Here is a 7,904-nt window from a genome sequence, read left to right on the forward strand (position 1 = left end):
AGGAAAACAGAGGCCTTTAATTTGGATCTTGAGGCAGGAAGACACAATGCTTTAATCCAAATCTTGAAGCTGGAACACTCAATATGGGCCATACCTTCTGCTAGAAGCCCATATAAGGACATAAAAGAAGGAAGCTTTTGCTCTTTGCCTGCTTACCCTTGTCTCAATAGCACATCCTTTCCTTCACTGGCATTGGAGCCTACTTCTCCAGGATTCCAGCTATACAGAAGACCAGCTGAGACACCCAGCTTTGTGGGATTTAGCAACTTCTAGATTCTTAGACTTCTAGATTCTTAGACTTTCCATTCACAGCTAGCTACTGTTGGATTAGCTAGACTGAAGCCTGACTCCAATAAATCCCCTTTTTATGTATAGAAAGATCATTGCATAAGTTCTGTGACTCTAGAGGACCCTAATACATCACCCCTCATAAAATATGTATTGCTTCTGTGACTTTACACATGGAAGAATATTTTGCCAGTTAAATGATATGTGACATTGGTCACATACCAGAGATACTAAGATATAATATTATAACTGTCTCAACTTTGATGAAAAATGGTAACTCCCTATTAGCTTGTTTAGATGCTCTGCACCTAAGTCTGAACTTCCTGGATGCACTTGTGAGTGGATTTTGAGTCTACTGTCTCCATTTTTGAGACAGGGCCTCACCAGGTCCCTGGCTGGCCTAGAACACTTATGTAGACTAACCTGGCCTGGAATTCAGAGATGTACCTGCCTCTGCCCCTGGCCTCAGGATTAAAATTGTGTGCCACTATGCCATAGCTTCTGTTTGTGATGCCCACATCCTAAGGTCTCCCCATTCACAATACAGACTAGGTACAGTAACCTGGACTGAGGTGCACATAGGTTTGGTTTACTCTGTCTTCTCTTTCTATACAGATAGAATAGGAAAGCAACCTGTCCTTAAGCATGAAGAAGCCACCATTTGTAATTTCAGAAACATTGGTTTACCTGGGTATGGTGGCACCCACTTGGAATGCCCCCACTTGAGAGGTAGAGAAAGGAGGATCCAGGTATCATATCAGCCTTGACTATGTAGCAAGTTTGAGGCTAGAATGGAACAGACCTTGTTCTACAACAAACCCCCACTACATTGATGAACTGGCCCTTTCATGCCTGATAGCCTATTTGTGAACAATAAGTGCACTTCTCCTCCTCAAATTTCTGCTCCAGTGATTTCAGCCATCTCTTTTCTGCTTTGGTTGCTTCTTGCTGCTTGTAGTGGCTTTATAAGCTGAGTATACCTGCTGAACCTTACTTTCAGTTTGTGAATGGCTCTGTAATCCACACCTTTATTTCTTTATGATGGTATGGAAGCCTAGGAAAGTCAAGACTCTAGCCTTGTACTTCATAACAGTGTAGCTGAGGTGGCGTAACTAGGACTCTTTGGCACAGGTTTTGACTTCAGAGGATGGTAAAAGAGGCTTGGGTTCCCTACTCTGAATTCTAGGAGCCACAAGGAGGAGCTATGATATCCCAGAGCAGGCAGGCTGTGAGTCTGCTGTGTTCTAGAGGTTGTGCTCCCTTGTCTCAGGCAGTTGACCAGTGTTCTTTTCATAAATGGTTTGTGTATCTCAACCCAGTAACTTCTTGGTATCAGTCAGGTTCCCTCCCCCTTAAAAAACAAAACAAAACAGATGACAGACAAGTCCAAGCTGGAAGGGCAGAAAGAGGGTTTATTGGCTCATGGGACTGACAGGTTTAAGGGTGGGGCTAGCTTTGGGCACAGGATTTGAAAAAGTACTGTCAAGATATGCTTTTTCCCCTTCATCTCCCTAGATTGGCTTACTTCTCAAGAGATTAGCAGTCTTCACAGCAGGATGATTGCTCTGGGAGCTGCAAACCAAATGACTTTACCTCTTGAAAGTTCCCAAGAAACCACAAGAATTTTTGCCCTTTACCATCTAGGTCTCATTGTGATTCGTGTTTTTCCTAGAACCAAAGGGTGTGGGTTATTAATATACCCAAGACCGATGTTTTCGATTCACCCTGGAACTGAGGGAGAGCTCCACCCACCCTAAGCATGAACTCACCACAAATGAACTGGGGAGAAAGTTAGTCCGGAAAAAAGAATGGAAGGTCATAGGCCCCTTCCATCACCAGAGGGTAAACTTTAAACAATGTTTGCTAGTGGATCAAAGAGCACAATATCTATCCCTGCTTTCAGATTCCTTGCGCTGTAACTGTTGGTCTCTCCTGCTGTTTGTTTTCCTGTCTCTTTTCATGTTATGCACACATGATGGGATTCTGTTTCCTATCCACCAGCTTAGATAAGTTTGTAAAGCTGGTGGTACCAGGTGTTGATGAGTCTGTGGAACTGGTTGGTGGGAATGCACATCACCACATTTGCTTTGGAAACAACTTGGACCTTTCTAGTAAAATCAAGGGTATGACCATGTTTGTGTGTGTGTGTATGTGTGATTTGTGGTGTTTGCAATGGTCCAGACTGTAAATAACCCAGGTGGCCATCAGAAGTAGGAGCAGTAAAGAATTATAGTCACAGAACAGTAGTGACAATGAGCAAAGTCAGCACAATCACATGAGTGAACCCTCACTGCCGTGTTAGTATAAGCAGGATGGACTATCTGGAATTGGGATTCCATTCTTTGAATGGACAACTGGGGCGTGTGGGGGAGGGGGGAGCCATTGTTTATGGGTGCGTACCTAGGACTAAAATCTAAAGAAAAGGAAGAGAGCAATTACCACCATTATCATAAGCTAATTCCTCCACAACCATTTTCTTAGTTCCTGAACCTTGTCTACTCTGAGTTGATGATAGAGACACACGGCCTGTTTTGGTATGGTCAGGAGTTGCCAGAGGGGCTGGTGTTTGGCTGAGAACTCCAGCAGGAAAAGGAGTCAAAGTGGAAAGAGATGTCAGTGAGGCAGGGAAAAGTCCTGTACTCAAAGGTGTGAAGGCTCAGTTTCACTCTCGATTGAGATGGAATGGCAGGAAGTGAGCTAGGAGACACACCAGCAGGCCTGGGTTAACTGGAGGCTCTCAGAGTAAAAGGAAGGGAAAGGGTTTCGACTTCACTCCTGGGGTGCCAGAAAGCCATTTCAGGGTTTTTAACCAGTGAGCACATTGGCACTTTGTACTAAGTTGGATATGTTTGAGGGGCAAAAAGGAAGAGGGCCGTGGTGATTGGAGCAGTGCCAGCCGAGGTGAGAGGTTTAAGAGAAACCCTTCCGGGCTTATAGTCCCTGGTGTTGAATCTGGTCACTGCAGTCATCACAGAGGTGTCAACTATAGATGGCAAGGATTGTGTCTCCTGTCCCCTGCATAACCTCAGTTCCTGAAATACAGTGGACACCCAGTAAGTCATGCTTAAACCCTCTGTGGCTTCCCAAGGATGAAATTCAGAATTCTTTATCTGGCAGAGCTGGGCCTGAGAGAGCCATTAGTACAGGGTCAGGGGAGGAGAATAGGAGTGCAAGGAGTCATTTTTGTTACTGTTTTGAGACAGGGTCTTGCTACGTAACCTACGTTAACGTTGAATGTGTGCTAGTCCTCCTGCTTAACCTCTCAAGTCTGGGATGACAGGTGTGTGCCACCACACTCAGCTAGTACAGAATTCTTAATGTGCTCAGCTCTTTCATAATCTGTTTCCTACTTCTCCATCCTTCTCTGCTCATCCCCCATGTCCCATCCTAGCCACACTTCTGTTTATACTGCTCAGTTTACTACCCTACCACCCTTTCCCTCTGGGCAGTCTGATTCATCAGTCTTCCAGCCTCTCCCTCCACATGGCTCCCTGGGATGTTCACTTTGCAGGCAACAAAGGGCAGCGGTGGATGGGGGAAGGACCTCCACGTTGAGAAGTACCTCTCTCATTGTCTCTGCCATTCAGCAGACCAAGCCAAGGCTCTAACATCACCTTTCCATTTGTAATTAGTGGTTAAGCAAGAATCTCCATCACTAACAGATATTCGAATTGCCTTGGGAGTTTTTTGTGGGCTTTTTGTTTGTTTTGTCAATGTTTTCTTTTTTTTTTTTTTAACCAAAACCTGGGCTCCCCTCCAGAGATCCTGTTGATGGGGTGTGTGTTGACACCTCCTCAGGTGATCCTTAGGTGAATTGTTCTGCTAGATGATAAAGGGTTCCTTTTATAATTCCTGGTACAGAGCACAGATGTCTTCTGGGAATGTCATAGGCAACAGATATGAGGGAAATTTCCAATCACAAACACAGACACTTGCATATTTCTCCTAAGGTGTGGTACACAGGAGGTCAGTTGTAGAACTGGGTATTTTAAAGCCTTTTCTCATTGACCTCACAGCTTATAATATTGGGGAACATCATGATTGGTAGCCAGCAGGGGTGTAGCCATTTCTCTAATTCACATAGCCAGATCACTTGTTTTTTGCCCTCAAGTCTAACCTCTCCAGGTTTGTTAGAGATAGCTAGCTGAAATTTACTTAGATTGAGAAATAGGCTTTAACATGTACCCAGTGAGCAATTAAGTGGGGGTCTCACCGGATATGGAGCCTTAAGCTAAGTATCCTGGGATGGCAGGAAGAAGGGTTTCCTGTTGGGAGGTTCAGGGACATGTTTGAGGAGATGCTGGGGTAATTGAAAGAACCCCGAGAGTCTGACTGCAAACCTAGGCCCCTCTGCTTGCCTCTCTGGGCACTAGAGTCCACACCTGGGGACTCATCATTGTCTAGGATCTCTCTCTGGCTTGTAGGAGTTTGAGGCAGTAAGGTGCTAGATGTGAGGCCACAAGAAAGCACAGGTGTAGGGGGAAAATTAACACCTAGAGCAGAAATTGTGGCTGTGAAGAAGTGTGGGGCCAGAGCTTGGATACATTCCTTTTGGAACTAGGCTAGGACAGGTGTGGGAGCAATAGCACCAGTATCTGCCTGGGAGGTGTGGGTCCTCACAGTAACACTTCTTCATAGTGTTTGCAGCTTGTAGTGATTCTCACAGCCAAGAATCGTGCCCAGGATCCTTGCCAGAAATCTCAGTGTTGTTCCCCCCCCCCCACTCTCCCAGTGTGTTGCAGGTTAGGAATTTATGAGCGCTTCAACTTTGTAAGGGACAGGGGGAGACTCAGCAATGGATAGAGAGTATCCCCAGTTCCCTCTGCATGTCAGGATACTGCGGGCCTTGTTCGTAGCATCTCCCTACAATTCTGTGGAATTGTAGCTGGTACTGGCTTCCTGGATGGGCTAGAGGTATGCTGCTCCTGGAGCAGGGGTGTATGTAACTTCAGGCACAAGGTAATATGCAGTAGCTTCCCATGGAGAGGTTCTGATTTGCTCTTCTGCTGCTGGGATAAAACATTTTGACCACAGCAACTCGAGCAAAGAATTAATTTATTTCAGCTTACATTCCAGGTCACAGCCCATCACTGAGGGAAACCAGTGAGGAAACAAGAATTTAAAGGAACAGTACTTAATAGCTCACTCACTTATGCTCAGCTGCACGGCCCAAGACAACCTGTCTAGGGATAGTATTGCCTACAGTGGGCTGGGCCCTCCTCTATCAATAAACAATTAAGACAGTGTGCCTCTCAGATATGCCCACATGTCTTATTTAGGCAATCCTCGGATTGAAGTTCCATCTTCCAGGTGACTCTAGGTTGTGTCAGATTGCCAATAAAAAACAAGACGTGGCTGTCCACTTAGGATGATAATCATGCCTCTGCCTTTCTATGCCCTGAGACAGGAATGGAGGGGAGGATAATGTTTGCATCATCTTATTGTAGAAACCTGTGGAGATGATCAGAGAGAACAAGGTTGAGGCATATTTGATAAAATGGAGAACATGGTACCTGGCAAAGGTACTTTAAGAATCCCAGACAGAGCCATACACCTGTAATCCCAGTACTCAAGAAGCAAACACAGGAGGATAAGGCATTCAAGGCCAGCCTGAACTACTTAGTACTGGGATCCTGCCTCATCAAACAAAATACAAGATTTTGTGGAGGGCAGTTTGCATTTGGCCTGACAGAATAGGTTTGGGAATGGGTGTGGTATGCTTTGCACCTCCCCGACACAACACACACACTCAGTCACACACTCACACACATTCTCACACACATTCGATCTCATACTCACAACACTCACACACACACTCACACACACTCTCACACATACTCATTCACACACACTCATATACTCTCATACACTCATTTACACACTCTTTTTTACACACACATACACACACACACACACACACACACTTTGCTCTTAATTCTGCAAGGTTGAGCTCCTTCCATCACTGAAAAGCAAAAAGTGCTGTCTGATCAGGAATGCATGAGTCAGCTTGTAGTGAAGGCTAGGGTGCTCTCAGTCACCTCTGAGGAATACACGCCCCTTTCCTTTTAGCTCTGCTCAGTTTACTAAGCATTCTGTGTAGATGAGCTCATCTTGGAGTTGATCAGAGGATCCACTTGCTCTCAGGCCCCGTTTCACTGTGCTGTGGTAAAGAAGTGGGTTGGATCATGCTGAAGTTTTGGCACTGGGACTGCTTCCTAGCCCTATGCTCTTTGGCAGAATGTTAACAGGCCCAAGCCTCAGCTTCCTTAGAATAGTATCCTAATTGTGAAATAGCACATATAAATGGCAGATTCTACTGCCCTGAAATTGTTGGTCCCTGGTTATTGGATTCCAGAACCCGAACTTTGAACCTGGAATATTCAAGTTTTTGAGTTTATACCTTTGGTCTTATGTGTAACATGAAGAGGAGTCTTTGTAGCCAGGCAGTGAGTGGGGTTGGATTGTCCGGTTATAGTGACCTACAAACAAAGGCCTGAACAAACTGCATGGGCTTTGGTTGTTCCGACCCTTGTATTAGTTCAGTAGACGTTAGTTGGGTTTTCAGTACTCTGGTTTCAACAATTCTGGTGGTTACAGACCTTTTTAATGCAATAGAAAACTATAACTGCTTCCCCCATTTTTTTTTGTATAGTTTTGTGAAACCACATTGATGTAAATTATAGTTATGTACCTCTAAATATTGTAGCATCTGTTGCTGAAAATCAGAGGTTTCCATATAGTTTCAGTAAGTGCCATTAAGATGATTTACATTTAAATTTTTCTTGCTATTCCCTGAAGTGTTATTATAACTACTCTTTGAAGCCAGAATCAAGGCTAAACTTATCTTTTGTACTTGCTTGTTACTATTGTGATCTTTTTTAGTTTTATTGCTCTTCCCCGCCGTGTGTGTGTGTGTGTGTGTGTGTGTGTGTGTGTGTGTGTGTGTGCAACTTGCACAAATTGGTTCTTCTACTGTGTGGATCATAGGGATCAAACTCAAGTTGTCAGTCTTGGCTGCAGATGCCTTTATCTCCAAGCCATTTCACTATTTATTTTTACCCTGGTCTTTTTAAAAGACCAATTGGTTTGTGGATTCTTCAATTCTGGATATGTCTGATTGTTTCCCCACGACATGATTTAACTTAGTGCTATTATTAGCACCTTCTCTGTGATAACGTAGTACAGTGTTTTTAAAATTGCCTGTCTTCCATAAACTGAAAGTTAAATCTAAAGGCTTGATTAAGGTCAACCAAGTCAAATATTTTTGGCAAGAAAATGTCATAAATGATGTTTGTTTTTGTTTGACTTTATTTCTTTTTTTTGTGTGTGTGGTATTTTGCCTGCATTTTGTCGGTGTACATATGTCTGGAGAGGCAGGTTGTCATATTCCCTGGAGCTGGAGTTATAGACAGTTGTGAGCTTCCATATGGGTGCTAGGAACATATCAAACCTGGGCATCTGGAAGAGCACCAAGTGCTCTTAACCCCTGAGGCAGCTCTCTCGCCCCAGGTGATGGTGCTTAACTAGTATAGTTCCTCATCAGGAAACCTGTGCCAGATCGTTCCTGTTTAGTGGTGGCAGGTTTGGTTGCTTGGTTAAGTTGACCACTGGATTTC

General features: G+C 44.3%; 1 non-coding gene across 1 annotated transcript; it reads right to left on the bottom strand.

Moving 5' to 3' along the window:
- Nucleotides 1-810: 810 nt before the first annotated feature.
- On the bottom strand, nt 811-944 carry LOC127224440 (small nucleolar RNA SNORA51). Its single transcript, XR_007834717.1, has one exon. It is a non-coding gene; the product is annotated as a small nucleolar RNA SNORA51 (small nucleolar RNA).
- Between the last annotated feature and the right edge of the window lie 6,960 nt (nt 945-7,904).

The sequence above is a fragment of the Phodopus roborovskii genome, unplaced genomic scaffold (assembly GCF_943737965.1).
Source record: "Phodopus roborovskii unplaced genomic scaffold, PHOROB, whole genome shotgun sequence".
Classification (NCBI taxonomy): Eukaryota; Metazoa; Chordata; class Mammalia; order Rodentia; family Cricetidae; genus Phodopus; species Phodopus roborovskii.